Below are 12310 nucleotides of genomic sequence, written 5' to 3' on the forward strand. Positions count from 1 at the left end.
ATTTCCCCCAACACAGTGGCCAAGGAGCGTCCCCAAAGCACACAGGTTGAGGCATTATGTATATTCGTCAAATTGAAAAATGCCACATAGTTAATGACCAAGAAGTAATTTAAACAGATAGTGTTTTCATTCAAAAAGTCCCCACAGGGCCCCACTCCACATTCCAACACCGCTCCCTCGAGCTTCCTGTGCCTTCATAGCTGTACTGTCACTTTCAGAGCATAAACTGATAGCAAATAAAATAAAGAGAGACCATGCTCAGATTCAAATGACTGGCGGACGGAGCGACTGGATTCAGGTTCAAAGCTCAGTGCACTGGTCTCCCAGCCTCACGTCTCACTTGTGGCAGCTGATCTGTATGGCAATTATGCTAGAACAACGTAGGCTATCAAGTTACCATTGCGCGTGTCCTGCATGTGTTGTGAAACGCCTCCTCTCAGCGCTGCACACTACACAAGGTGTCTAACAGCTGAACTGACGTTGATAAGCCAGGTGGGATGCCAGCAGCCTTGGTGTAGCTCCGTCACCCAGATAAGGAACTAGGAATCATCATCATCATCATCATCATCATCATCATACCAGTAAATATGATAACAGTATTGTGAGTGATATGTACCTGGCTGCACACACGTACACACACGTGGCACAGACACCTGCAGGCACAGACAATCCTACATCAGGTGAAGTGTGTGTCAGAAAGAGTGTGTGTGTGTGTAGGGGAGGTTGGTTGTGTCTCAGTGCATCTGTGTTTGTTAGTGTAAGAGTGTGCATGTGTGTGTTTGTTAGTATAAGAGTGTGCACGCGTGGGGGCTGTTTGTTAATGTAAGAGAGCGTGTTTGTTAGTCTAAGAGTTTGCGTTTGTTGATGTATGTGCGTATGTGTGTGTGTGTCAGCGTATCAGAAAACAGAATGTATGTGTCACAGGGTGTGTGTGTGTATCATCGCGTATGTGTCACAGCATGTGTGTCAATGTGTCACAGAGGGTGTGTGGGCAGTGTCTAGATACAACCCCCCCAAAATAACTCCCATTCAAAAATAAATACCTAGAACTAGTAAGATCAACCAAAGCAAAAAGGACAATGCAAACATGCATACAAGCCAATTTAAAATTAAAATCTGGAGCTCTGGCCGAGAACAGCTGCCCCTCCTCACCTCCCTGTGTTACCCATCACTACACCCAGACATACGCTGGCACAGCTGCTCCGAAACGAACGGCATTCACGGAAAGCATTAATAAACAAAACATCGCCCAAAACTACTCCAAGGCACAACATTTCAACTCCAAAAACGCAACAGGTCACTACGAGTCCCTGACATGGAACATTAGAGCAAACAAACAACATATTCATTTAGATAGTAATTAGTAATTAAATAACAAAACAAAAGTTAAATAAATCAAAAAGAAAAACATGACGAAAGATTCAATCTACAGAAGCCCTTGAAACAGCCTGGCTGGCTCGATGTCCCTGCAGTCTGTCACAACCCACAGGCGCCGGCTGCAGAAAGGTGACCCGAGCACCGCGGACGGCGGAGACCGAGGACGGCTTACCTTGGAGTGTTTACTGCAGAGGAGCTACAGCTGACATCATAGTGCAAAGCCAGAAGCCACTGTGAGGGAAGCAGGGAAGCAGGGAAGCAGACCAGCAGAGAGAGAGAGAGGACAGGTTAGAGCGAGCGTGCTGGATTTGCACTGGTTCTGCAGACTTGCACATACATACACACGCTCCCTCTCGCACACTCGCTCACTCACTCGCAGCCTTGAAGGAAGAACTGATAATTCGAGCCTTCCTCTCGTTGGATTATATTTCTCCCTCTAAACCCCTAACAAGCTGCCATGTGACTGAAGAGATGACTCAACAGTATAGGCTTGCAGCACAGACTTCAGACTCACTGAGACACACGCGCGCACACACACACACACACACACACACACACACACTTGGGAGTACACAGTGCCGAGCAGAATATCACAAAGGATTGACGCACAACCGCACTTTCAAAAACAAAAAGGCTCTTGCACAAAATACACTACACGCACTCCAGGCAGAATCTCTCACCAGCAGACGAGGTACAGAAACAAACAGTGCAGGAAGACACTTCATAAATAACTCAACAACTTCACTGCCTCCAAAATCATTTACGGCATTGTTACAAAACAACGCCGAGCCAGAGGACACACACTCACAGACATACAACAGAGAGACACTCGCAACAAAGGGAGAGACGCACACTCAGACCTGCAGTGAGACAGACTCATTCACAGTACACTCACATCCACACTGTGGCTCTCCAGACACACACACACAAATACACAGAACTGCAGCGAGCCTCGTTCACAATACATTCACTCACACACAAGGAAGTTAATACCTGGGGATAGAATAGAATCCTCCATAGAATCAATACCATTCTCTCTGCAAAAAAGGACAAACTGATCATGTGTTCTCTCTCCCTCTCAGCATCCCAGAACTGTGACTGTATCTGACCACAATGGCAAGCTGGCATCATCTATGTGGGAGCAGAGAGGACGGGACACAAGCTACCTACAGAGGGACACTGAGTGGACAGACGCACTCCAAAATGACATCGGGTCGGCCTAGGGGTTCTGTACTGGACATCCGTCTTTCAGGGGTCAGACTGCAGCCCCCCGCCCACACACTCAGTACACCCACACATCAACAGACCCGGTAAAGCCACTGATCTACACAAGCACTTCTGAGAGGGGAAAACCCGCTGTGGGGAGCAATAACTTCCTAGGTTGTCCTCCGCTCCCATTCAGAAACACTGGGAACGTGGACCTGCTTGAATGACTCTGAACGAGTTCTCCTCTGTGCGTCTTGTTCGCCACACAGACAACACTCCCCCGGGTCGGTGCCGCTCAATGAGGTCACTGTGGCGCTGGTGTCTGAGTGATGTCAATGACTCGCCCATGTTGGGAACCGCTTTAGCTTGTATCCTACAACTGTGTTCAGGTGGCTTCCCAATATATTACAAATAATGCTTTCTATCAATAATCCAACCTGGAGCAGAAGTCGACCCGGAGAGTTTTGCATGCTACACTGTCCCTGGAGACACAACAGGCCCTGACTTCAAGGGCTTGTGCTGTCACTGTCATCTCTCTGATCACTGCCAGGGGTTCCTCACACACACACACACACACACACCCCTCCATCATCAAAGCAGATGATGTTCCTGTGACTCTGCAGGATCCTGAATTAGAGGCTCCTGCTACAGGTCGCTGTTCTGGACCAGGCCTGGCAGGATTTACAGTGACCTGGGATAAGAGAGACTTGCAGTTCCAAGGGGTCTGGCCATGGGAGATTTCCTGATCTAATAATAATAAAAATACCATTAATAATAATAATCACCATGAAATATCATTGTCCTGCGGCTCAGCTTCTCTCACTGCTCAGCCTGTTAACAGGAGCCAGAGCACACTGATCCTATAAGTCAGGGTAAGTCAGTATACTAGATATCCACACTTGGGGGTGGGGGGAACCACAAAATGTGATCAGGGTCACGCTTGCCACAGAATCGGACAGCGCAGGATAGAAAACGATTCTTTTAGATTTCATTTGCACGAGAGCAGTGGTGTTATCTTGGTGCCCGCCACTGGACCGAGTAGGACTAGGACTATGTCGTCAATGCTCTCGGGAACAGGGGTTGGGACAGACATACCATCCCCTCTGCTCTCTCTCTCGTTGCTGGGCTGGGCTGGTCAGATTACTGCCAGGCGTCTGCATTCCCAATAATTAGGAGATGACTGCCGATTACAAACGGCGCATGAGAGAGAGAGAGGCGCACCAGCCAGACATGATAAACACACTCCACGTCAACCTCGCAAACTTGCCCCTGCAGGAAGGCCACAGCAGGACTGTGCCCACAGCAGCAGAGCTTGCAAAATCAGAAAAAAGCTTGTAATTTTGAGTTTCCGACCACATTATCAGATCGCACTTTGCGAAGCTGAGGTTTTATTGCGTAGTCGCACATACGTACTGACACATTTTATAGACACGCATGCATGTATAGGAGTTCCGCAGTGGAATCCATGTGATTATCATACCAGACCGGGGCGAGCGCAGAGAGGCAGAGAGCGCTGATTGGTACAGTTGGTGAAACCTGGCCTTGGTTTCTCAAGCGGACAATGACGTCAAAAGGGTGGGGGTGCACTCTGACGTCTCTGAGGCCCAAGCTAACGCAATCCCCGCCCCACACCCATTCACCAAAACCCGCAAGTCAGACATTGTGATTTTCCAAAGCGACCGGGTTGGGAAGAGTTCAAAAGGTTTAGTTTTTATCTTCTCTGCCAGTCTGTGAATACCCAGCACAACAATGGGTCCATTAATTTATTTCTTACTTCCTAACAGAAACAATGGGCTCTCTGAGGCATCATATTAACTGGCAGGCCAGAGATGCTTCAAAGAGAATCGCTGCCCTTCGCTCGCTCAGTAACTCGGTTAGTGTACCTGTAATGATCTCCGGCTACCGTCTGTGTGTGCACCAGCACCATTTCTGACTTTCAGTCTAGGGGTAACCAGATTAGGTCACTCAAGAAACCTTTCATCTTGGCTACACAAACCAGAGACGTGACTCAACCCTTAACAGTCACTCTTGGTGAAATTGTCTCTTCTTCCCTTTGTAAATGTTGTAACTTTCCTAGCTGCTGCTGATGCAAATGTGGGGTAAATAACAGTGTAGAGGTGTCTCCTGTGCCCTCCACACATCTGACCACTTGCTGTGCTCATATCCTTCAATTCAAAGCAAAAGAATAACCGACGTGCCAGTAAAACGCAGGGTGATGCATGCACGGGTCCTTTAGACTTCTACAGGGGCCCCTCTTAGCAGATCTTGCCCATTGCTCCCATAGCCACACACACACACACACACACACGCATAGGAAGTCAGCCATGTCCACATGACTCTGCTGCCATGTGGAGCGTGTGAGTGTGAGTTGCTGTTGGCGAGTGTGAGTGTTCTGGGAATCCCACAGTGGTGCTTCACCTTCCCCTCACGGCACACCGACTCGGGAAACTACAACCTGCCAGGCGATTAAGGACTGTTCTTTGTGTAAAAGACTAAAAGCCACAATGTCCTTTATTTTCTCTTGTGCAAAAATGCGCATCATTGACTCTTCTCTAAAGGCCTTTTCTAAATGTGCTACCAAGTATTTTCTTTAACTTTGCTGCTAATTGCCAGGACTGTATGCCCAACCACCAGCCTCCTGTAATGACGAGTTGGCAGACCCTGGGTACAGACACGGCAACACAGCCGCTGACCTCTGCCAGGGCTGCTTGGGCTGACTGTACCGGCTGCTATATGGACTAGAAAAGCATGCAGGCGGCCGAGCAGGAGCCTTTTGCGTCTTGTGGCTTTTTGATCTGCTGTACTTTCAAATAAAATATATATTTTTTTACCTGTGCAAATCTCATAATTAGAGTGTATGCCGTGCTATAATTAAACAGAAGCCAGCTTACCATTAGAGAGTGTCTGCTCTGCTGCAAGTTTGCGAATGTGTGAATGGTATATGTGTGTGAGAGTGCGTATGTATTTGTGTGTGTATACATGTATCCCTATGTGTGTTTACAGAAGCGGAAAGTATTCAGGAGAAGGAAGCGAGTGCTTTCCATTATAATTGTAATTTGTTTTACTTTTTTTTTTGGTACGTTTATCATTCTGTAAAGGAGTCTGTGGCTACACTGTGAAGGGCGCTATACAGATAAAAATTGATTGATTGATTGAGTTGGGGCATCCCAAGGAAAGGCACACAACTATGGTGAAATCTCTAAAGGCTAGACTGCTGTGCCGCTCTGGTGAATCAAATGACGGGATGAGTCTTGTTTTCAGGCAACGCACAAAAGGAGCATCAGTGTGAGAGTGCAGGGCATTAATACTTTAGTCCTCTTGTGTGTGAGAATGTTAGTGGCTTTATGAAGTTATATTTACAGAGGCAAGAGCAGTAAACCAGGGCTTAACGTGGCCTGCGGTGCTCCTCGGTGCACCACAGCTGGAGGGGAAAGAGAGGCCAGGAAGGAAGGAGACACTGACACTGGCTTCTTTATGTCAGTATCCACGGAAGAGGACTTCCTGTACGACGCATGCGCATCTACAGCAGGATTTCCAATGTAAATTAAGTGGTGCGGTTACAGCTGTGCAGGACAGACAGTCGCACACCAGAGTCAATAGAGAGGCCCACAGCAGCAATTAGAAAGGCAACAGAATAAAATAAACACCTACAAGTGGAAACCTGGGTGCCCTGCAGGAGTCCTGCTTAAGCGCCTTGCAAAATTAAAACATGCTACTAAATCATGATACTAAATATGATACTAAAATAGGTGGCTCAGCAGATACAATCTCGGCAGCGCAGGCTATTCAAAGGGACTTAGATAATATTCAGTTGTGGGCGACACCTGGCAGATGAAATTCAATGTGGACAAGTGCAAGGTAATACATGCAGGTAACACAAATGTCCCTATAATGACACTATGGGAGGAACAGAACTAGATGAAGTAACGCATGAGAAAGACCTAGGAGTCTATGTGGACTCCTCACTTTCTCCATCCTAACAATGTGGGGAAGCAATAAAAAAGGCAAACACAATGCTAGGGTATATTGTCAAAAGTGTAGAATTGAGAACAAGGGCAGTGATGTTCAGACTGTACAATGCACTAGTTAGAGCTCATCTGGATACTGTGGACAGTTCTGGGCTCCACACTTCAAGAAGGATATCGCTGCTCTAGAGGCAGTTCAGAGGAGAGCAACCAGACTTATTCCAGGTCTGAAGGGAATGTCCTACTGAGAGACTGAGGAACTGAACCTTTTCACCCTGGAACAGAGGAGACTACGTGGGGACTTGATCCAAGTCTTCAAAATCATGAAAGGCATCGACCACATCAAACCAGAGGAGCTTTTCCAGATCAGCAGGGACACACGCACCCGGGACACAAATGGAAATTGGGCTTCAAGGCATTCAAGACAGAAAACAGGAGACACTTCTTCACACAGAGAGGCGTCACAATCTGAACAAACTCCCCAGCGATGTGGCTGAAGAGACAATGTGGGAACATTCAAAAACAGACTGGATAGGATCCTTGATCACTTAGTTATTAATGGACACCAAACGAGCACGATGGGGCGAATGGCCTCCTCTCGATTGTTACCTTTCTTATGTTCTTATTTTCTTATGCGTCTGACTGCACCTGCACAACACTTTTCAGATGGTTTAAATTTTGACCACCAGGGTCATTTATTCTAACAAACCAAACTAAATGTGCAGCCACAGTGTTGTGTATTAATAAAATTGTATTCTCACCCAGTGTTTTTTAATAACAAGTGAGCGATCATTTTATTAGCATTAGTGACACCAGGACTTGGAAAAGGTATTAGCCGTAGTAGTGAACAGGGTGTTTATTCCCGAAGAGCAGGACGCCGTGATCAGCGCCCCTGTCGAGGGTCCGAGCAGCAGGACAGGGGCCCTCACCATTCATTCATGTTTGAATGACAACCGAAGTGTCTCCTTGTCAACTAAGGCTTAAGTTGGGTTTAGTGGTCCGAGTGTAAAAACGAGCTAGAATATTGACGTTTAACAGAAATGTAGATCTATCAACCAGGGCTGTCTTTGAAGGTTGGTTCGGTCCAGACCTTCGGAGGTTTTTACTAACCGGAGGTTTGTCACATGACAATCAAGTGTGTTGCTGTTCTGGCGTCAATAGAAACTGGCTGAATACGGCAGAGTGCCGCCGCACACAAATACAGGGTTAATGGGGGGACAGGCACAGGAAGAGGGGATACAAGGTGACATGAGGCGGGAGAACAGACAGGGTGTGAGGTTGCTCAGACCCTCATCCTGTGTGCGCTGCAGTAATAATATATAACACGGTTTGGTGTTGCACCGCAGTGATGAGGTGGGTCTATGGCAAGCCAAATTATCATTTAGAGATCTCTCTAAATCATTTAAAGATATCTGCAAATCTATTAGAGATATCTGCAAATCATTTAAAGATCTCATTTAAAAGTACATTTAGAGATATCTTTAAATATTTGAAGATATCTTTAAATGCATTTAGATCTCTCTCTAAATGATAATTTGGCTTGCCATATGGGTCGACTGCTTGGAAACCCCCGCAAGCGTCACAATACTAAACCACACTTCAGCTGCTCCACATGCTGCTCCGCGTTACTCTGCGTTATTGTTTCTTAATCCTCCATCTTTACCGCAAAGTGGAAACGTAAAACAAAACCAATGTTTCAAAAACAATCTGTGCATTTAGCACAGCAGAAGACCCCCAAAAAGCTAGATATAATCTGGACAACTGAAAATTGGGATATCACGGATGAACAAGCAATCTCTGCGATCATTTAACCAATATAAGTTTAAATAATTTGCATAATTTATTAGGCTTAATGGGTCGATTGCATAGACGTGAAAGCAGCGCACTGGAGATGATCCCCTGCTTAATACGCAGCTCCGTAATAACTCTGCAAGTTCGTTGCAGTTGACCCATCATTATTATTATATACCGAAAAATATATAATATTGACAGGAACTCTGAACTGTAGAAGGGAGTATTTTTATTATAGTTAACCCAAACGTTAAGGTTACGCTGTTCCGGTGTATAGTATTTACTACTTTCAGTATAGTTGTGTCTGTTTTTAATGTAATATTAATCAAGTGGTTTACACCGATTTGCTATTTCTGACACTTTTTCTGTACTGAATAAATACATTTAATAAAGTTAGGCAAATTAATTAGCTAATGTTACATTGTTGCATACATTATGCAAATCAGCACCATCAAAGCTTCGAACCTTCGAAGGTAAAGATTCACACTTCGGGGCGGCCCTACTATAAACTCAATGAGAGTGCGAGTGTGACGGAGTCTGGATGCTCTGAGCGGCAGGGCTGCACTGGACACAGTTAGTACAGCACTATAATGGACCCTAACGAAAGGGTTTCACGATCCCACTGGGCGTCTCCTGCAGGAAACGGGAGGGGTACGCTCCAGCATATATAGTATACTGTGGTAAATCGGTGCCGCCACCGCTCTCCACCACCCAATCGCTCAACTGAAGAGCCCGAGGACCATGAAGCAGGGAATCATGAGCAAGTCCACCAAGAGCAGCTGCTATGTGAAACATAGATATGGGTGACTATGATAATACCTCCGTACACTTCTGTCCACGTCTCCTGCGAAAAATCTGTACAAAAAGCAAGTGTAGTTCATGGCAGACACACACACACACACATATATATATATATATATATATATATATATATATATATATATATATATATATATATATATATATATATATATATATATATATATATATATATAAATAAATGGAAGAATAAATACTTTAAAATCAAACAAAACTTGTATTTTAATTCACACACAATGGTTTCTTTCCTTTGGCTGTCTGCAGACACATACATGAAGACAGACAGACCGGTACAGGTAGCCACTCGCACCCCAGGATCCCACAGCACTCCCAGGCTGCCAGGTAAGAGGGCTCTTGCAATCAGCAATTAAAGAAGTAACTAACGACCTGTTACTGAGTGTCTGAGGATGGGAGAGAAGCGCACAAAAGCTCACACAATTCAGCAGTTCACACCCAGACATCTGTGCATGGACACCACTCTTGTTTTTGTGGTTTTTGTGAATTGTTCGGTTAATTGCACGTTTTTGCTTCACATTCAAAATAGTAAATCAATAATAATTCAGTGGTGCCGAGGCATAAAAATCATTACACATTCCACCAAAAGCCATTTTCAATGGATTTAATCAAAACTGGATCAGTTTACTTGGCAGGCAGCGAAAAACAAATGTTCTTGATATATAGCAAAATAATGTACACCTTTAAAAAAAAAAAAATGCTGAATTTCTCTTTTTAAAGTCCAGCGTGACAGATAAGACCTATCTCCTCATAAACCACACAACCCCCTCCTGATCCCAATATGATATTCTCACCTGCTGTAGAGATTTCAAACCCTTTCTAGTAGACACTGATGATTAAAAAAATTCTCATGGCTGGAATAAGACGGACTGGGCCCTGAACTAAATCAGTCTGAAGACGCCCCATATAGCCCGACACAAAAGAGTGTGTTACTCGAAACTAACAGGGTTCACATGTTGAAGAGGATTTTTTAACACACAAATACACAAACATCTATTCAGTCCATCACTTTATTTGATTGGACCATTAACTATAGAGATTTAAGCACAGATTTATAAACTCAAAATGACAATTCTGTAGCCATTCAGCCTAAGAATATTTCTGTCACATCAAACTCAGAATCACATCCACGTTTTTTTTACCCCACCGCACCTCCGGACGGAGAACCGGAGTGAGAGTCTTACTCAATCCCCCCTCATGCTACTCCACTGCCCTACTTGATCGCTTTCCTGTCTCTCAGTGAGTTAACAGCGCTGTGCCCAGCTGTCCCCCGATCTGGCCTGCTGTGTGTGCGGAGCCCAGGACCCCGGGCAGGAACACCACCGCTGCACAGAACAGCAAAGACCTGGATCAAGCTGCGATCACCGCTCCCCCCTGCTGCCAACCTCCTAGGAGCACAATGTGAGCCATGAGAGGGAGAGGGTAGATGTGTGCATTTTGTTGTGCGCAAGTGTGTGTGTGTGGTCCAGTCATCACCCCAAGTGATCACCCTCTTCTGTTTCACTACTACTTTCCGCTACTACAAGGCTTTTTCAAATATTTTCCCTAATTTTTGACAAGGAATGTTAATCTTTTAAAGAGCTTGCAGCTGACGAAAACTTAACCCCAGTGACCGGGCTTGGCTTACTGAGCACTTTGGCCTTAACACCGAACGCACCTCGCAGAGGGAGTAGGGCCATGCCCCCCCACCCCCAAAAACCCAAACGCACAGAGCCGCAAACAACCCTGCTCCTCGTCCAGTCACTGCCGAGTCCCCAGATGACCGGCACTGCGGCTCACTTGCACTTTGCTACATGAATGGACTCCCTCCTCTTCGCCACCCCCCCCTCCGCGCCCTCTCCAGTGACACACGGCCACACGTGCACACAGGCCTGGGAAGAGAGCGTAACACACTCCAATCCAACGGCTAATGCGTGGCCAACTGCAGCTTGTGTGTAAGCATGTATGTGTGCGTGTACGTTTGTGTGGGCCTGCATGAACCAGCATGACCTCACTGCGCCACAGCCTGGCAGAAATAAAAGGCGACAACTAAAAACAATCAGATACAAATAAAATAATCCATCGTATCCCGCAGTCAGGTTCATCGAAAAAGCTTCTTGTTTTTCCCTTTCCTCCACAGGTCTGTCATTGCCCGTGTGCAGGCCTCAACATGCTCTCTCCATCTGATAAAACATTGGATTCCTCAGTCCTTAAAACTGGGTTTAGATTAATCTGTTGCTAGGTTCTGGAGATGGTTAAAGTAGGTTTTTAAGATTATACAACGTGGATAAAATACATTAAAAGTCTGATTCATGAACAGGTTTGCCAGTAGCACAGTCTGCTTCTTGTTATTTATTTTGTAATGTTTTGGTTACATGGCCTCTGACACAAAGCATGTGATTCACGACTGCATGACTGACTTATTACTTCTGAAACAGCAGCAGACGAACCAGCTCTGAGAACATTCCACACAGTTGGAATAAGACTGAGGAGAGACAGAGAGAGAGAGAGGTAGAGTGGGATCATCTTCAATATTAATGCAGACATTCACAAGAGAAGGGCAGGAGAAACGAGAGCCTCACAAGCTTTCCTGTTCTACAAATGTAAAGTTAAGACATTTCTTATCAGTAATAATAGTAAAATGCACCAACAGACCCCTCCAAAATGCACCGATGTACCCGTCTGAAACACTGCGCAGGACTACGAGAAGTCTGAAGATAAGGCACACCAGGAATGCCGAGGCACCAGACAAAACCATAAAGAAAAAACACTTTTTTTTTCCTGGAGGAAACTGCACCACAGGTGGACAGCCGTAACACCTGAAACCTGACAGTGCTCAGAGACGTGACGCCCTCTCACCTTTTTGCAAACATCTTTGGGTCTTCTCTGTGCAAAGAAAAGTAAAATCGAAGCGGGAAGATCGGTCCCAGGCAGCTCCTTTCCACGCAACCACAGAACTCCCTTTCAAACAGTGAGCTTCACTGGACAGTGAGCACAGGTGGCGGCGAGGCACGATGTTGTTCCTGCAACCGCTCTCCTCTGTAAAGGACAGGGCTTGCTGGCTGTCTGTCTGATAGCCCGACTCCGATGGTCAGACTTGGTCCGCTCTTCAGAGGAAATCCCACAGCGAGTGAAAGAGTGAGGGAGAGAACCTCCTA

At 45.8% G+C, this 12310-nt stretch overlaps 1 protein-coding gene across 3 annotated transcripts in view; it reads right to left on the reverse strand.

The window, feature by feature from the left end:
* Nucleotides 1-12310, reverse strand: part of slc4a2a (solute carrier family 4 member 2a) — a 69359-nt gene that overhangs the window by 35435 nt on the left and 21614 nt on the right. The window contains exon 2 of one of the 3 annotated variants that reach the window (XM_066716216.1): nt 1550-1608. The exons of 1 other annotated variant lie outside the window; for it this stretch is intronic. The gene's annotated coding sequence lies outside the window, so the exon portion shown is untranslated. Of the gene's footprint in view, nt 1-1549; nt 1754-12310 lie in introns of those variants that run through there. One more of the 3 variants, XM_066716215.1, reaches the window with a different exon arrangement.

This window comes from Amia ocellicauda, chromosome 2 (assembly GCF_036373705.1).
Source record: "Amia ocellicauda isolate fAmiCal2 chromosome 2, fAmiCal2.hap1, whole genome shotgun sequence".
NCBI lineage: Eukaryota > Metazoa > Chordata > Actinopteri > Amiiformes > Amiidae > Amia > Amia ocellicauda.